Raw genomic sequence first — 20512 nt, forward strand, 5'->3', positions numbered from 1 at the left:
CTGTGATGTCATAGGAGAACTGTGATGTCACAGAGGAGGATGTGATGTCACAGAGGAGGATGTGATGTCACAGAGGAGAATGTGATGTCACAGGAGATCTGTGATTACACAGAGGAGGATGTGACGTCAGTGGTTTCTGTGATGTCAAAGGGCGGGGTGTGATGTCACAGAGGAGGACGCAAGCTCACGGTGGAGAATGTGATGGGATAGGAGACCTGTGATGTCACAGAGGAGGATGTGATGTCACAGAGGAGGATGTGATGTCACAGGTTGCTGTGATGTCACAGTGCGGGATGTGATGTCACAGAGGAGGATGCAAGCTCACAGAGGAGAATGTGATGTCATAGGAGACCTGTGATGTCACAGAGGAGGATGTGAATTCACAGAGGAGGATGTGATGTCGCCGTAAGCATGTGATGTCACCGATGAGGATGCAAGCTCACAGAGGATAATGTGATGTCATAGGAGTCCTGTGATGTCACAGAGGAGGATGTGAATTCACAGAGGAGGATGTGATGTCGCAGTAAGCATGTGATGTCACCGATGAGGATGTGATGTCGTAGGGGTGCTGTGATGTCACAGAGGAGGATGTGATGTCACAGGAAACATGCAATGTCCCAGAGGAGAATGTGATGTCCCAGAGGAAGATTAAATGTCAGAGAGGAGGCTATGATGTCACAGGGGAACTGTGATTACATAGGTGAGCTGTGATGTCACGAAGGAGGATGTGATTTCATTGGAGAGTTGCGGGGTCGCAGGGGGAATGTGATGTCTCCGCGGAGGATGTGATGCCATGGGAGAGGTGTTATGTCACAGAGGAGGATGTGATGTCACAGGAAACATGCAATGTCCCAGAGGAGAATGTGATGTCCCAGAGGAAGATTAAATGTCAGAGAGGAGGCTATGATGTCATAGGGGAACTGTGATTACATAGGTGAGCTGTGATGTCACGAAGGAGGATGTGATGTCATAGGAGAGACGCGATGTCTCATGGAGGATGTGATGTCACAGAGGAGGATGTGATGTCACAGAGGATGATTTGATGTCATAAGAGACATGCGATTTCACAGAGGGGAAATGATGTCACAGAGGAGGATATGATGTCAAAGGGAACTGTGAAGTCACAGTTGAGGATGTGATGTCACAGAGGAGGATGTGATGTCGCAGTAAGCATGTGATGTCACAGAGGAGGATGTGATGTCACAGAAGAGGATGTGATGTCACAGGAGAACTGTTATGTCACAGTGGAGGATGTGATGTCACAGAGGAGGATGTGATGTCACAGAGGAGGATGTGATGTCACAGGAGAGCTGTGATGTCACAGAGGCGGATGTGATGTCACAGGTTACTGTGATGTCAAAGGGCGGGATGTGATGTCACAGAGGAGGATGCAGGCTCACAGAGGAGAATGTGATGTCATAGGAGACCTGTGATGTCACAGAGGAGGATGTGAATTCACAGAGGAGGATGTGAAATCACAGAGAAGGATGTGATGTCGCAGTAAGCATGTGATGTCACGGAGGAGGATGTGATGTCACAGAGGAGGATGTGATGTCACAGGAAACATGCAATGTCCCAGAGGAGAATGTGATGTCCCAGAGGAAGATTAAATGTCAGGGAGGAGGCTATGGTGTCACAGGGGAACTGTGATTACATAGGTGAGCCGTGATGTCACGAAGGAGGATGTGATTTCATTGGAGAGTTGCGGGGTCGCAGGTGGAATGTGATGTCACCGCGGAGGATGTGATGCCACGGGAGAGCTGTTATGTCACAGAGGAGGATGTGACGTCGCAGAGGTAGATGTGATGTCACAGGGGAGAATGTGATGTCACAGGAGATCTGTGATGTCACAGAAGATGATTTGATGTCATAAAAGACATGCGAAGTCACAGAGGGGATATGATGTCACAGGGGAGGATGTGATGTCCTTGGGTTCAAGTGATGTCACAGACGAGGATGTGATGCCACAGAGGAGGATGTGATGTCACAGAGGAGGATGTGATGTCATAGGAGAGCTGTGATGTCACAGAGGAGGATGTGATGTCATAAGAGACATGCGAAGTCACAGAGGGGATATGATGTCACAGAGGAGGATGTGATGTCAAAGGGAACTGTGAAATCACAGAGGAGGATGTGATGTCGCAGAGGAGGGTGTGATGTCGCAGTAAGCATGTGATGTCACAGAGGAGGATGCGTACCATAGGAGATCTGTGATGTCATAGAAGAGCTCTGACGTCACAGGGAGGATGTGACGTCACAGAGGAGGGTGTGATGTCATAGGGGAACTGTGATGTCATAGGAGAGCTGTGATGTCATAGGAGAGCTGTGATGTCATAGGAGAACTGTGATATCACAGAGGAGGATGTGATGTCACAGAGGAGGATGTGATGTCACAGAGGGTCTGTTATGTCACAGGGGAGAATGTGACGTCACAGGAGATCTGTGATGACAGAGGATGATTTGATGTCAAAAGAGACCTGCGATGTCACAGAGGGGATATGATGTCATAGGGTAGGATGTGATGTCAAAGGGAACTGTGAAGTCAGACGGGGATGTGATGTCACAGAGGAGGATGTGATGTCACAGAGGAGGATGTGATGTCCTTGGGTTCAAGTGATGTCACAGAGGAGGATGTGATGTCACAGAGGAGGATGTGATGTCATAGGGGAGCAGTGATGTCATAGGAGAACTGTGATGTCACAGAGGAGGATGTGATGTCATAAGAGACATGCGAAGTCACAGAGGGGATATGATGTCACAGAGGAGGATGTGATGTCAAAGGGAACTGTGAAATCACAGAGGAGGATGTGATGTCGCAGAGGAGGGTGTGATGTCGCAGTAAGCATGTGATGTCACAGAGGAGGATGCGATGCCATAGGAGAACTGTGATGTCATAGAAGAGCTCTGACGTCACAGGGAGGATGTGATGTCACAGAGGAGGGTGTGATGTCATAGGGGAACTGTGATGTCATAGGAGAGCTGTGATGTCATAGGAGAGCTGTGATGCATTAGGAGAGCTGTGATATCACAGAGGAGGATGTGATGTCACAGAGGAGGATGTGATGTCACAGAGGGTCTGTTATGTCACAGGGGAGAATGTGACATCACAGGAGATCTGTGATGACATAGGATGATTTGATGTCAAAAGGGACCTGCGATGTCACAGAGGGGATATGATGTCATAGCGTAGGATGTGATGTCAAAGGGAACTATGAAGTCAGAGGGGGATGTGATGTCACAGAGGAGGATGTGATGTCACAGAGGAGGATGTGATGTCACAGAGGGGCTGTTATGTCACAGAGGAGAATGTGATGTCACAGGAGATCTGTGATATTACTGAGGAGGATGCAAGCTCACAGAGAATACTATAATGTCATAGGAGACCTAGGAGACATAGGAGAATGTGATGTCACAGAGGAGGATGTGAAATCACAGAGGAGGATGTGATGTCGCAGTAAGCATGTGATGTCACCGGGCGGGATGTGATGTCACAGAGGAGGATGTGATGTCATAGGGGAGTAGTGATGTCATAGGAGAACTGTGATGTCACAGAGGAGGATGTGATGTCACAGAGGAGGATGTGATGTCACAGAGGTGGATGTGATGTCACGGAGGGACTGTGATGACACAGGGGAGGATGTGATGTCACAGGAGATCTGTGATGTCACAGAGGATGATTTGATGTCATAAGAGACATGCGATGTCACAGAGGGGGATATGATGGCATCGAGTAGGATGTGATGTCACAGGGAACTGTGAAGTCACAGAGGAGGGTGTGATATTATAGGAGATTTGTGATGTCATAGAAGCGCTCTGACGTCACTGGGAGGATGTGATGTCACAGAGGAGGATGTGATGTCACAGAGGAGGATGTGATGTCACAGAGGGGCTGTTATGTCACAGAGGAGAATGTGATGTCACAGGAGATCTGTGATATTACTGAGGAGGATGCAAGCTCACAGAGGAGAATATGATGTCATAGGAGACATAGGAGACATAGGAGAATGTGATGTCACAGAGGAGGATGTGAAATCACAGAGGAGGATGTGATGTCGCAGTAAGCATGTGATGTCACCGGGCGGGATGTGATGTCACAGAGGAGGATGTGATGTCATAGGGGAGCAGTGATGCCATAGGAGAACTGTGATGTCACAGAGGAGGATGTGATGTCACAGAGGAGGATGTGATGTCACAGGAGAGCTGTGATGTCAGAGGGGAGGATGTGATGTCATAGAGGGGCTGTTATGTCACAGAGGAGAATGTGATGTCACAGGAGATCTGTGATTACACAGAGGAGGATGTGACGTCACTGGTTTCTGTGATGTCACAGGGCGGGATGTGATTTCACAGAGGAGGATGCAAGCTCACGGTGGAGAATGTGATGGGATAGGAGACCTGTGATGTCACAGAGGAGGATGTGAAATCACAGAGGAGGATGTGATGTCACAGAGGAGTATGTGATGTCACAGTTCGCTGTGATGCCACAGGGAGGATGTGATGTCACAGAGGAGGATGCAAGCTCACAGAGGAGAATGTGATGTCATAGGAGAGCTGTGATGGCACAGGAAGGATGTGATGTCACAGGAGAACTGTGATGTCATAGGAGAGCTGTTATGTCACAGAGGAGGATGTGATGTCACAGAGGAGGATGTGATGTCACAGAGGGGCTGTTATGTCACAGGGGAGAATGTGATGTCACAGGAGATCTGTGATATTACTGAGGAGGATGCAAGCTCACAGAGAAGACTATAATGTCATAGGAGACCTAGGAGACATAGGAGAATGTGATGTCACAGAGGAGGATGTGCAATCACAGAGGAGGATGTGATGTCGCAGTAAGCATGTGATGTCACCGGGCGGGATGTGATGTCACAGGGGAGGATGTGATGTCATAGGGGAGCTGTGATGTCACAGGAGAACTGTGATGTCATAGGAGAGTTGTTATGTCACAGGGGAGAATGTGATGTCACAGGAGATCTGTGATGTCACAGAGGATGATTTGATGTCATAAGAGACATGCGATGTCACAGAGGGGGATATGATGGCATCGAGTAGGATGTGATGTCACAGGGAACTGTGAAGTCACAGAGGAGGGTGTGATATTATAGGAGATTTGTGATGTCATAGAAGCGCTCTGACGTCACTGGGAGGATGTGATGTCACAGAGGAGGATGTGATGTCACAGGAGAGCTGTGATGTCAGAGGGGAGGATGTGATGTCATAGAGGGGCTGTTATGTCACAGAGGAGAATGTGATGTCACAGGAGATCTGTGATTACACAGAGGAGGATGTGACGTCACTGGTTTCTGTAATGTCACAGGGCGGGATGTGATGTCACAGAGGAGGATGCAAGCTCACAGAGGAGAATGTGATGTCATAGGAGACCTGTGATGTCACAGGAAGGATGTGATGTCACAGGAGAACTGTGATGTCATAGGAGAGCTGTTATGTCACAGAGGAGGATGTGATGTAACAGAGGAGGTTGTGATGTCACTGAGGGGCTGTTATGTCACAGGGGAGAATGTGATGTCACAGGAGATCTGTGATATTACTGAGGAGGATGCAAGCTCACAGAGGAGAATATGATGTCATAGGAGACATAGGAGACATAGGAGAATGTGATGTCACAGAGGAGGATGTGAAATCACAGAGGAGGATGTGATGTCGCAGTAAGCATGTGATGTCACCGGGCGGGATGTGATGTCACAGAGGAGGATGTGATGTCATAGGGGAGCAGTGATGTCATAGGAGAACTGTGATGTCACAGAGGAGGATGTGATGTCACAGAGGAGGATGTGATGTCACAGAGGTGGATGTGATGTCACGGAGGGACTGTGATGGCACAGGGGAGAATGTGATGTCACAGGAGATCTGTGATGTCACAGAGGATGATTTGATGTCGTAAGAGACATGCGATGTCACAGAGGGGGATATGATGGCATCGAGTAGGATGTGATGTCAAAGGGAACTGTAAAGCCAGAGAGGGGGATGTGATGTCACAGAGGAGGATGTGATGTCACAGAGGAGGATGTGATCTCGCAGGAGAGCTATGTCCCAGGGGAGGATGTGATGTCACAGAGGAGCTGTTATGTCACAAGGGAGAATGTGATGTCACAGGAGATCTGTGATGTCACAGAGGAGGATGTGTTGTCACAGGGAGGGTGTGATGTCACAGAGGAGGATATGATGTCACAGAGGAGGATGTGATGTCAAAGGGAACTGTGAAGTCACAGAGGAGGATGTGATGTCACAGAAGAGGATGTGATGTCATAGGGGAGCTGTGATTTCATAGAAGAGCGGTGATGTCACAGAGGAGGATGTGATGTCGCAGAGCAGGATGTGATGGCACAGGAGAGTTGTTATGACACAGAGGGGGATGTGATGTCACAGAGGTGGATGTGATGTCACAGGGAACTGTGAAGTCACAGGGGAGGGTGTGATATTATAGGAGATTTGTGATGTCATAGGAGAGCTGGGTGTGATGGGTGTGATGTCGCAGTAAGCATGTGATGTCACAGAGGAGGATGTGATGTCACAGAGGAGGATGTGATGTCACAGAGGAGGATGTGATGTCACAGGTTGCTCTGATATCACAGGGATGGATGTGATGTCACAGAGGAGGATGCAAACTCACAGAGGAGAATGTGATGTCATAGGAGACCTGTGATGTCACAGAGGAGGATGTGTTCTCACAGAGGAGGATGTGATGTCACAGAGGAGGATGTGATCTCATAGGGGAGCTGTGGTGTCATAGGAGAGCTGTGTTGTCACAAAGGAGGCTGAGATGTCACAAAGGAGGATGTGATGTCATAGGAGACATATGATGTCACAGAGGGGGATGTGATATCACAGATGTGGGTCTGCTTTCACAGGAAGCATGTGATGCCACAGGAAGAATGTGTTGTCACAGAGGAGGCTGTGATGTCACAGAGGAGGATGTGATGTCACAGGAGATCTGTGATGTCAGAGAGGAGGATGTGCTGTCACAGGAAACATGCAATGTCCCAGAGGAGAATGTGATGTCCCAGAAAGAAGATTAAATGTCAGAGAGGAGGCTATGATGTCACAGGGGAGCTGTGATTTCATAGGTAAACTGTGATGTCACGAAGAAGGAGGTTATGTCATTGGAGAGACGCTGGGTCGCAGGGGGAATGTGATGTCACCGCGGAGGATGTGATGCCACGGGAGAGCTGTTATGTCACAGAAGAGGATGTGATGTCACAGAGGTAGATGTGATGTCACAGGGGAGAATGTGATGTCACAGGAGATCTGTGATGTCACAGAGGATGATTTGATGTCATAAGAGACATGTGAAGTCAAAGAGGGGATATGATGTCACAGAGGAGGATGTGATGTCAAAGGGAACTGTGAAGTCACAGAGGAGGATGCGATGTCGCAGAGGAGGGTGTGATGTTATAGGAGATCTGTGATGTCATAGAAGAGCTCGGACGTCACAGGGAGGATGTGATGTCACAGAGGAGGATGTGATGTCACAGGAGAACTGTGATATCATAGGAGAGCTGTTATGTCACAGAGGAGGATGTGATGTCACAGAGGAGGATGTGATGTCACTGGAGATCTGTGATGACAGAGGATGATTTGATGTCATAAGTTACTTGCGATGTCACAGAGGGTATATGATATCATAGGGTCGGATGTGATGTCAAAGGGAACTATGAAGTCAGAGGGGGATGTGATGTCACAGAGGAGGATGTGATGTCACAGGGGAGGATGTGATGTCCTAGGGTTCAAGTGATGTCACAGAGGAGGGTGTGATGCCACAGAGGATGATGTGATGTCACAGAGGAGGATGTGATGCCCCAGAGGAGGATGTGATGTCACAGAGGAGGATGTGATGTCACAGAGGGGCTGTTATGTCATAGGGGAGCTGTGATGTCATAGGAGACCTGTGATGTCACAGAGGAGGATGTGATGTCACAGAGGAGGATGTGCTGTCACAGAGGAGGATGTGATGTCACAGGGGAGCTGTGATGTCATAGAAGAGCGGTGATGTCACAGAGGAGGATGTGATGTCGCAGAGGAGGATGTGATGGCACAGGAGAGTTGTTATATCACAGAGGAGGATGTGATGTCACAGAGGTGGATGTGATGTCACAGAGGGACTGTGATGTCACAGGGGAGAATGTGATGTCACAGGGGAGAATGTGATGTCTCAGAGGATGATTTGATGTCATAAGAGACATGCGATGTCACAGAGGGGCTATGATGTCACAGAGGAGGATTTGATGTCTAAGGGAACTGTGAAGTCACGGAGGAGGATGTGATGTCGCAGAGGAGGATGTGATGTCACAGGGAACTGTGAAGTCATAGAGGAGGGTGTGATATTATAGGAGGTTTGTGATGTCATAGAAGCGCTCTGACGTCACTGGGAGGATGTGATGTCACAGAGGAGGGTGTGATGTCACAGGAGAGCTGTGATGTCAGAGGGGAGGATGTGATGTCATAGAGGGGCTGTTATGTCACAGAGGAGAATGTGATGTCACAGGAGATCTGTGATTACACAGAGGAGGATGTGACGTCACTGGTTTCTGTGATGTCACAGGGCGGGATGTGATTTCACAGAGGAGGATGCAAGCTCACGGTGGAGAATGTGATGGGATAGGAGACCTGTGATGTCACAGAGGAGGATGTGAAATCACAGAGAAGGATGTGATGTCGCAGTAAGCATGTGATGTCACAGAGGAGGATGTGATGTCACAGAGGAGTATGTGATGTCACAGTTCGCTGTGATGCCACAGGGACGATGTGATGTCACAGAGGAGGATGCAAGCTCACAGAGGAGAATATGATGTCATAGGAGAACTGTGATGTCACAGGAAGGATGTGATGTCACAGGAGAACTGTGATGTCATAGGAGAGCTGTTATGTCACAGAGGAGGATGTGATGTCACAGAGGAGGATGTGATGTCACAGAGGGGCTGTTATGTCACAGGGGAGAATGTGATGTCACAGGAGATCTGTGATATTACTGAGGAGGATGCAAGCTCACAGAGAATACTATAATGTCATAGGAGACCTAGGAGACATAGGAGAATGTGATGTCACAGAAGAGGATGTGAAATCACAGAGGAGGATGTGATGTCGCAGTAAGCATGTGATGTCACCGGGCGGGATGTGATGTCACAGGGGAGGATGTGATGTCATAGGGGAGTAGTGATGTCATAGGAGAACTGTGATGTCACAGAGGAGGATGTGATGTCACAGAGGAGGATGTGATGTCACAGAGGTGGATGTGATGTCACGGAGGGACTGTGATGACACAGGGGAGAATGTGATGTCACAGGAGATCTGTGATGTCACAGAGGATGATTTGATGTCATAAGAGACATGCGATGTCACAGAGGGGGATATGATGGCATCGAGTAGGATGTGATGTCACAGGGAACTGTGAAGTCACAGAGGAGGGTGTGATATTATAGGAGATTTGTGATGTCATAGAAGCGCTCTGACGTCACTGGGAGGATGTGATGTCACAGAGGAGGATGTGATGTCACAGAGGAGGATGTGATGTCACAGAGGGGCTGTTATGTCACAGAGGAGAATGTGATGTCACAGGAGATCTGTGATATTACTGAGGAGGATGCAAGCTCACAGAGGAGAATATGATGTCATAGGAGACATAGGAGACATAGGAGAATGTGATGTCACAGAGGAGGATGTGAAATCACAGAGGAGGATGTGATGTCGCAGTAAGCATGTGATGTCACCGGGCGGGATGTGATGTCACAGAGGAGGATGTGATGTCATAGGGGAGCAGTGATGCCATAGGAGAACTGTGATGTCACAGAGGAGGATGTGATGTCACAGAGGAGGATGTGATGTCACAGGAGAGCTGTGATGTCAGAGGGGAGGATGTGATGTCATAGAGGGGCTGTTATGTCACAGAGGAGAATGTGATGTCACAGGAGATCTGTGATTACACAGAGGAGGATGTGACGTCACTGGTTTCTGTGATGTCACAGGGCGGGATGTGAGTTCACAGAGGAGGATGCAAGCTCACGGTGGAGAATGTGATGGGATAGGAGACCTGTGATGTCACAGAGGAGGATGTGAAATCACAGAGGAGGATGTGATGTCACAGAGGAGGATGTGATGTCACAGTTCGCTGTGATGCCACAGGAAGGATGTGATGTCACAGAGGAGGATGTGATGTCACAGAGGGGCTGTTATGTCACAGGGGAGAATGTGATGTCACAGGAGATCTGTGATATTACTGAGGAGGATGCAAGCTCACAGAGAAGACTATAATGTCATAGGAGACCTAGGAGACATAGGAGAATGTGATGTCACAGAGGAGGATGTGCAATCACAGAGGAGGATGTGATGTCGCAGTAAGCATGTGATGTCACCGGGCGGGATGTGATGTCACAGGGGAGGATGTGATGTCATAGGGGAGCTGTGATGTCACAGGAGAACTGTGATGTCATAGGAGAGTTGTTATGTCACAGGGGAGAATGTGATGTCACAGGAGATCTGTGATGTCACAGAGGATGATTTGATGTCATAAGAGACATGTGAAATCAAAGAGGGGATATGATGTCACAGAGGAGGATGTGATGTCAAAGGGAACTGTGAAGTCACAGAGGAGGGTGTGATATTATAGGAGATTTGTGATGTCATAGAAGCGCTCTGACGTCACTGGGAGGATGTGATGTCACAGAGGAGGATGTGATGTCACAGGAGAGCTGTGATGTCAGAGGGGAGGATGTGATGTCATAGAGGGGCTGTTATGTCACAGAGGAGAATGTGATGTCACAGGAGATCTGTGATTACACAGAGGAGGATGTGACGTCACTGGTTTCTGTAATGTCACAGGGCGGGATGTGATGTCACAGAGGAGGATGCAAGCTCACAGAGGAGAATGTGATGTCATAGGAGACCTGTGATGTCACAGGAAGGATGTGATGTCACAGGAGAACTGTGATGTCATAGGAGAGCTGTTATGTCACAGAGGAGGATGTGATGTAACAGAGGAGGATGTGATGTCACAGAGGGGCTGTTATGTCACAGGGGAGAATGTGATGTCACAGGAGATCTGTGATATTACTGAGGAGGATGCAAGCTCACAGAGAAGAATATGATGTCATAGGAGACATAGGAGACATAGGAGAATGTGATGTCACAGAGGAGGATGTGAAATCACAGAGGAGGATGTGATGTCGCAGTAAGCATGTGATGTCACAGAGGAGGATGTGATGTCACAGAGGAGGATGTGATGTCATAGGGGAGCAGTGATGTCATAGGAGAACTGTGATGTCACAGAGGAGGATGTGATGTCACAGAGGAGGATGTGATGTCACAGAGTTGGATGTGATGTCACGGAGGGACTGTGATGGCACAGGGGAGAATGTGATGTCACAGGAGATCTGTGATGTCACAGAGGATGATTTGATGTCGTAAGAGACATGCGATGTCACAGAGGGGGATATGATGGCATCGAGTAGGATGTGATGTCAAAGGGAACTGTGAAGCCAGAGAGGGGGATGTGATGTCACAGAGGAGGATGTGATGTCACAGAGGAGGATGTGATCTCGCAGGAGAGCTATGTCCCAGGGGAGGATGTGATGTCACAGAGGAGCTGTTATGTCACAAGGGAGAATGTGATGTCACAGGAGATCTGTGATGTCACAGAGGAGGATGTGTTGTCACAGGGAGGGTGTGATGTCACAGAGGATGATATGATGTCACAGAGGAGGATGTGATGTCAAAGGGAACTGTGAAGTCACAGAGGAGGATGTGATGTCACAGAAGAGGATGTGATGTCATAGGGGTGCTGTGATTTCATAGAAGAGCGGTGATGTCACAGAGGAGGATGTGATGTCGCAGAGCAGGATGTGATGGCACAGGAGAGTTGTTATGACACAGAGGAGGATGTGATGTCACAGAGGTGGATGTGATGTCACAGAGGGACTGTGATGTCACAGGGGAGGATGCAAGCTCACAGGAGATCTGTGATGTCTCAGAGGATGATTTGATGTCATAAGAGAGATGCGATGTCACAGAGGGGATATGATGTCACAGAGGAGGATTTGATGTCAAAGGGAACTGTGAAGTCACGGAGGAGGATGTGATGTCGCAGAGGAGGATGTGATGTCACAGGGAACTGTGAAGTCACAGGGGAGGGTGTGATATTATAGGAGATTTGTGATGTCATAGAAGCGCTCTGACGTCACTGGGAGGATGTGATGTCACAGAGGAGGATGTGATGTCACAGGAGAGCTGTGATGTCAGAGGGGAGGATGTGATGTCATAGAGGGGCTGTTATGTCACAGAGGAGAATGTGATGTCACAGGAGATCTGTGATTACACAGAGGAGGATGTGACGTCACTGGTTTCTGTGATATCACAGGGCGGGATGTGATGTCACAGAGGCGGATGCAAGCTCACGGTGGAGAATGTGATGGGATAGGAGACCTGTGATGTCACAGAGGTGGATGTGAAATCACAGAGAAGGGTGTGATGTCGCAGTAAGCATGTGATGTCACAGAGGAGGATGTGATGTCACAGAGGAGGATGTGATGTCACAGAGGAGGATGTGATGTCACAGAGGAGGATGCAAGCTCACAGAGGAGAATGTGATGTCATAGGAGACCTGTGATGTCACAGAGGAGGATGTGTTCTCACAGAGGAGGATGTGATGTCACAGAGGAGGATGTGATCTCATAGGGGAGCTGTGGTGTCATAGGAGAGCTGTGTTGTCACAAAGGAGGCTGAGATGTCACAAAGGAGGATGTGATGTCATAGGAGACATATGATGTCACAGAGGGGGATGTGATATCACAGATGTGGGTCTGCTTTCACAGGAAGCATGTGATGCCACAGGAAGAATGTGTTGTCACAGAGGAGGCTGTGATGTCACAGAGGAAGATGTGATGTCACAGGAGATCTGTGATGTCAGAGAGGAGGATGTGCTGTCACAGGAAACATGCAATGTCCCAGAGGAGAATGTGATGTCCCAGAAAGAAGATTAAATGTCAGAGAGGAGGCTATGATGTCACAGGGGAGCTGTGATTTCATAGGTAAACTGTGATGTCACGAAGGAGGAGGTTATGTCATTGGAGAGACGCTGGGTCGCAGGGGGAATGTGATGTCACCGCGGAGGATGTGATGCCACGGGAGAGCTGTTATGTCACAGAAGAGGATGTGATGTCACAGAGGTAGATGTGATGTCACAGGGGAGAATGTGATGTCCCAGGAGATCTGTGATGTCACAGAGGATGATTTGATGTCATAAGAGACATGTGAAGTCAAAGAGGGGATATGATGTCACAGAGGAGGATGTGATGTCAAAGGGAACTGTGAAGTCACAGAGGAGGATGTGATGTCGCAGAGGAGGGTGTGATGTTATAGGAGATCTGTGATGTCATAGAAGAGCTCGGACGTCACAGGGAGGATGTGATGTCACAGAGGAGGATGTGATGTCACAGGAGAACTGTGATATCATAGGAGAGCTGTTATGTCACAGAGGAGGATGTGATGTCACAGAGGAGGATGTGATGTCACTGGAGATCTGTGATGACAGAGGATGATTTGATGTCATAAGTTACTTGCGATGTCACAGAGGGTATATGATATCATAGGGTAGGATGTGATGTCAAAGGGAACTATGAAGTCAGAGGGGATGTGATGTCACAGAGGAGGATGTGATGTCACAGGGGAGGATGTGATGTCCTAGGGTTCAAGTGATGTCACAGAGGAGGGTGTGATGCCACAGAGGATGATGTGATGTCACAGAGGAGGATGTGATGCCCCAGAGGAGGATGTGATGTCACAGAGGAGGATGTGATGTCACAGAGGGGCTGTTATGTCATAGGGGAGCTGTGATGTCATAGGAGACCTGTGATGTCACAGAGGAGGATGTGGTGTCACAGAGGAGGATGTGATGTCGCAGAAGAGGATGTGATGTCATAGGGGAGCTGTGATGTCATAGAAGAGCCGTGATGTCACAGAGGAGGATGTGATGTCGCAGAGCAGGATGTGATGGCACAGGAGAGTTGTTATGACACAGAGGAGGATGTGATGTCACAGAGGTGGATGTGATGTCACAGAGGGACTGTGATGTCACAGGGGAGAATGTGATGTCACAGGAGATCTGTGATGTCTCAGAGGATGATTTGATGTCATAAGAGACATTCCATGTCACAGAGGGGATATGATGTCACAGAGGAGGATTTGATGTCAAAGGGAACTGTGAAGCCACAGAGGGGGATGTGATGTCACAGAGGAGGATGTGATGTCACAGAGGGGCTGTTATGTCATAGGGGAGCTGTGATGTCATAGGAGACCTGTGATGTCACAGAGGAGGATGTGATGTCACAGAGGAGGATGTGATGCCACAGAGGAAGATGTGATGTCACAGAGGAGGATGTGATGTCACAGAGGGGCTGTTATGTCATAGGGGAGCTGTGATACCATAGGAAACCTGTGATGTCACAGAGGAGGATGTGATGTCACAGAGGAGGATGTGATGTCACAGAGGAGGATGTGATGTCACAGGGGAGCTGTGATGTCATAGAAAAGCGGAGATGTCACAGAGGAGGATGTGATGTCGCAGAGGAAGATGTGATGGCACAGGAGAGTTGTTATGTCACAGAGGAGGATGTGATGTCACAGAGGTGGATGTGATGTCACAGAGGGACTGTGATGTCACAGGGGAGAATGTGATGTCACAGGGGAGAATGTGATGTCTCAGAGGATGATTTGATGTCATAAGAGACATGCGATGTCACAGAGGGGGATATGATGGCATCGAGTAGGATGTGATGTCACAGGGAACTGTGAAGCCACAGAGGGGGATGTGATGTCACAGAGGAGGATGTGATGTCACAGAGGGGCTGTTATGTCATAGGGGAGCTGTGATGTCATAGGAGACCTGTGATGTCACAGAGGAGGATGTGATGTCACAGAGGAGGATGTGATGCCACAGAGGAGGATGTGATGTCACAGAGGAGGATGTGATGTCACAGAGGGGCTGTTATGTCATAGGGGAGCTGTGATGCCATAGGAGACCTGTGATGTCACAGAGGAGGATGTGATGTCACAGAGGAGGATGTGATGTCACAGAGGAGGATGTGATGTCACAGGGGAGCTGTGATGTCATAGAAGAGCGGAGATGTCACAGAGGAGGATGTGATGTCGCAGAGGAAGATGTGATGGCACAGGAGAGTTGTTATGTCACAGAGGAGGATGTGATGTCACAGAGGTGGATGTGATGTCACAGAGGGACTGTGATGTCACAGGGGAGAATGTGATGTCACAGGGGAGAATGTGATGTCTCAGAGGATGATTTGATGTCATAAGAGACATGCGATGTCACAGAGGGGCTATGATGTCACAGAGGAGGATTTGATGTCTAAGGGAACTGTGAAGTCACAGAGGAGGATGTGATGTCGCAGAGGAGGATGTGATGTCACAGGGACCTGTGAAGTCATAGAGGAGGGTGTGATATTATAGGAGGTTTGTGATGTCATAGAAGCGCTCTGACGTCACTGGGAGGATGAGATGTCACAGAGGAGGATGTGATGTCACAGGAGAGCTGTGATGTCAGAGGGGAGGATGTGATGTCATAGAGGGGCTGTTATGTCACAGAGGAGAATGTGATGTCACAGGAGATCTGTGATTACACAGAGGAGGATGTGACGTCACTGGTTTCTGTGATGTCACAGGGCGGGATGTGATTTCACAGAGGAGGATGCAAGCTCACGGTGGAGAATGTGATGGGATAGGAGACCTGTGATGTCACAGAGGAGGATGTGAAATCACAGAGAAGGATGTAATGGCGCAGTAAGCATGTGACGTCACAGAGGAGGATGTGATGTCACAGAGGAGGATGTGATGTCACAGAGGAGTATGTGATGTCACAGTTCGCTGTGATGCCACAGGGAGGATGTGATGTCACAGAGGAGGATGCAAGCTCACAGAGGAGAATGTGATGTCATAGGAGAGCTGTTATGTCACAGGAAGGATGTGATGTCACAGGAGAACTGTGATGTCATAGGAGAGCTGTTATGTCACAGAGGAGGATGTGATGTCACAGAGGAGGATGTGATGTCACAGAGGGGCTGTTATGTCACAGGGGAGAATGTGATGTCACAGGAGATCTGTGATATTACTGAGGAGGATGCAAGCTCTCAGAGGAGAATATGATGTCATAGGAGACATAGGAGACATAGGAGAATGTGATGTCACAGAGGAGGATGTGAAATCACAGAGGAGGATGTGATGTCGCAGTAAGCATATGATGTCACCGGGCGGGATGTGATGTCACAGAGGAGGATGTGATGTCATAGGGGAGCTGTGATGTCATAGGAGAACTGTGATGTCACAGAGGAGGATGTGATGTCACAGAGGAGAATGTGATGTCACAGAGGAGAATGTGATGTCACAGGAGGTCTGTGATTACACAGAGGAGGATGTGACGTCAGTGGTTTCTGTGATGTCAAAGGGCGGGGTGTGATGTCACAGAGGAGGACGCAAGCTCACGGTGGAGAATGTGATGGGATAGGAGACCTGTGATGTCACAGAGGAGGATGTGATGTCACAGAGGAGGATGTGATGTCACAGGTTGCTGTGATGTCACAGTGCGGGATGTGATGTCACAGAGGAGGATGCAAGCTCACAGAGGAGAATGTGATGTCATAGGAGACCTGTGATGTCACAGAGGAGGATGTGAATTCACAGAGGAGGATGTGATGTCGCCGTAAGCATGTGATGTCACCGATGAGGATGCAAGCTCACAGAGGATAATGTGATGTCATAGGAGTCCTGTGATGTCACAGAGGAGGATGTGAATTCACAGAGGAGGATGTGATGTCGCAGTAAGCATGTGATGTCACCGATGAGGATGTGATGTCGTAGGGGAGCTGTGATGTCACAGAGGAGGATGTGATGTCACAGGAAACATGCAATGTCCCAGAGGAGAATGTGATGTCCCAGAGGAAGATTAAATGTCAGAGAGGAGGCTATGATGTCACAGGGGAACTGTGATTACATAGGTGAGCTGTGATGTCACGAAGGAGGATGTGATTTCATTGGAGAGTTGCGGGGTCGCAGGGGGAATGTGATGTCTCCGCGGAGGATGTGATGCCATGGGAGAGGTGTTATGTCACAGAGGAGGATGTGATGTCACAGGAAACATGCAATGTCCCAGAGGAGAATGTGATGTCCCAGAGGAAGATTAAATGTCAGAGAGGAGGCTATGATGTCATAGGGGAACTGTGATTACATAGGTGAGCTGTGATGTCACGAAGGAGGATGTGATGTCATAGGAGAGACGCGATGTCTCATGGAGGATGTGATGTCACAGAGGAGGATGTGATGTCACAGAGGATGATTTGATGTCATAAGAGACATGCGATTTCACAGAGGGGAAATGATGTCACAGAGGAGGATATGATGTCAAAGGGAACTGTGAAGTCACAGTTGAGGATGTGATGTCGCAGAGGAGGATGTGATGTCGCAGTAAGCATGTGATGTCACAGAGGAGGATGTGATGTCACAGAAGAGGATGTGATGTCACAGGAGAACTGTTATGTCACAGTGGAGGATGTGATGTCACAGAGGAGGATGTGATGTCACAGAGGAGGATGTGATGTCACAGGAGAGCTGTGATGTCACAGAGGCGGATGTGATGTCACAGGTTACTGTGATGTCAAAGGGCGGGATGTGATGTCACAGAGGAGGATGCAGGCTCACAGAGGAGAATGTGATGTCATAGGAGACCTGTGATGTCACAGAGGAGGATGTGAATTCACAGAGGAGGATGTGAAATCACAGAGAAGGATGTGATGTCGCAGTAAGCATGTGATGTCACGGAGGAGGATGTGATGTCACAGAGGAGGATGTGATGTCACAGGAAACATGCAATGTCCCAGAGGAGAATGTGATGTCCCAGAGGAAGATTAAATGTCAGGGAGGAGGCTATGGTGTCACAGGGGAACTGTGATTACATAGGTGAGCCGTGATGTCACGAAGGAGGATGTGATTTCATTGGAGAGTTGCGGGGTCGCAGGTGGAATGTGATGTCACCGCGGAGGATGTGATGCCACGGGAGAGCTGTTATGTCACAGAGGAGGATGTGACGTCGCAGAGGTAGATGTGATGTCACAGGGGAGAATGTGATGTCACAGGAGATCTGTGATGTCACAGAAGATGATTTGATGTCATAAGAGACATGCGAAGTCACAGAGGGGATATGATGTCACAGGGGAGGATGTGATGTCCTTGGGTTCAAGTGATGTCACAGACGAGGATGTGATGCCACAGAGGAGGATGTGATGTCACAGAGGAGGATGTGATGTCATAGGAGAGCTGTGATGTCACAGAGGAGGATGTGATGTCATAAGAGACATGCGAAGTCACAGAGGGGATATGATGTCACAGAGGAGGATGTGATGTCAAAGGGAACTGTGAAATCACAGAGGAGGATGTGATGTCGCAGAGGAGGGTGTGATGTCGCAGTAAGCATGTGATGTCACAGAGGAGGATGCGTACCATAGGAGATCTGTGATGTCATAGAAGAGCTCTGACGTCACAGGGAGGATGTGACGTCACAGAGGAGGGTGTGATGTCATAGGGGAACTGTGATGTCATAGGAGAGCTGTGATGTCATAGGAGAGCTGTGATGTCATAGGAGAACTGTGATATCACAGAGGAGGATGTGATGTCACAGAGGAGGATGTGATGTCACAGAGGGTCTGTTATGTCACAGGGGAGAATGTGACGTCACAGGAGATCTGTGATGACAGAGGATGATTTGATGTCAAAAGAGACCTGCGATGTCACAGAGGGGATATGATGTCATAGGGTAGGATGTGATGTCAAAGGGAACTGTGAAGTCAGAGGGGGATGTGATGTCACAGAGGAGGATGTGATGTCACAGAGGAGGATGTGATGTCCTTGGGTTCAAGTGATGTCACAGACGAGGATGTGATGCCGCAGAGGAGGATGTGATGGCACAGAGGAGGATGTGATGTCACAGGAGAGCTGTGATGTCACAGAGGAGGATGTGATGTCATAAGAGACATGCGAAGTCACAGAGGGGATATGATGTCACAGAGGAGGATGTGATGTCAAAGGGAACTGTGAAATCACAGAGGAGGATGTGATGTCGCAGAGGAGGGTGTGATGTCGCAGTAAGCATGTGATGTCACAGAGGAGGATGCGATGCCATAGGAGATCTGTGATGTCATAGAAGAGCTCTGACGTCACAGGGAGGATGTGATGTCACAGAGGAGGGTGTGATGTCATAGGGGAACTGTGATGTCATAGGAGAGCTGTGATGTCATAGGAGAGCTGTGATGCATTAGGAGAGCTGTGATATCACAGAGGAGGATGTGATGTCACAGAGGAGGATGTGATGTCACAGAGGGTCTGTTATGTCACAGGGGAGAATGTGACATCACAGGAGATCTGTGATGACATAGGATGATTTGATGTCAAAAGAGACCTGCGATGTCACAGAGGGGATATGATGTCATAGGGTAGGATGTGATGTCAAAGGGAACTATGAAGTCAGAGGGGGATGTGATGTCACAGAGGAGGATGTGATGTCACAGAGGAGGATGTGATGTCACAGAGGGGCTGTTATGTCACAGAGGAGAATGTGATGTCACAGGAGATCTGTGATATTACTGAGGAGGATGCAAGCTCACAGAGAAGACTATAATGTCATAGGAGACCTAGGAGACATAGGAGAATGTGATGTCACAGAGGAGGATGTGAAATCACAGAGGAGGATGTGATGTCGCAGTAAGCATGTGATGACACCGGGCGGGATGTGATGTCACAGGGGAGGATGTGATGTCATAGGGGAGTAGTGATGTCATAGGAGAACTGTGATGTCACAGAGGAGGATGTGATGTCACAGAGGAGGATGTGATGTCACAGAGGTGGATGTGATGTCACGGAGGGACTGTGATGACACAGGGGAGAATGTGATGTCACAGGAGATCTGTGATGTCACAGAGGATGATTTGATGTCATAAGAGACATGCGATGTCACAGAGGGGGATATGATGGCCTCGAGTAGGATGTGATGTCACAGGGAACTGTGAAGTCACAGAGGAGGGTGTGATATTATAGGAGATTTGTGATGTCATAGAAGCGCTCTGACGTCACTGGGAGGATGTGATGTCACAGAGGAGGATGTGATGTCACAGAGGAGGATGTGATGTCACAGAGGGGCTGTTATGTCACAGGGGAGAATGTGATGTCACAGGAGATCTGTGATATTACTGAGGAGGATGCAAGCTCACAGAGGATAATATGATGTCATAGGAGACATAGGAGACATAGGAGAATGTGATGTCACAGAGGAGGATGTGATGTCGCAGTAAGCATGTGATGTCACCGGGCGGGATGTGATGTCACAGAGGAGGATGTGATGTCATAGGGGAGCAGTGATGCCATAGGAGAACTGTGATGTCACAGAGGAGGATGTGATGTCACAGGAAGGATCTGATGTCACAGGAGAACTGTGATGTCATAGGAG

This window comes from Manacus candei, unplaced genomic scaffold (genome assembly GCF_025592945.1).
Source record: "Manacus candei isolate 608988 ecotype Guabito, Panama unplaced genomic scaffold, ASM2559294v1 h1tg000137l, whole genome shotgun sequence".
NCBI classification, from domain to species: Eukaryota; Metazoa; Chordata; class Aves; order Passeriformes; family Pipridae; genus Manacus; species Manacus candei.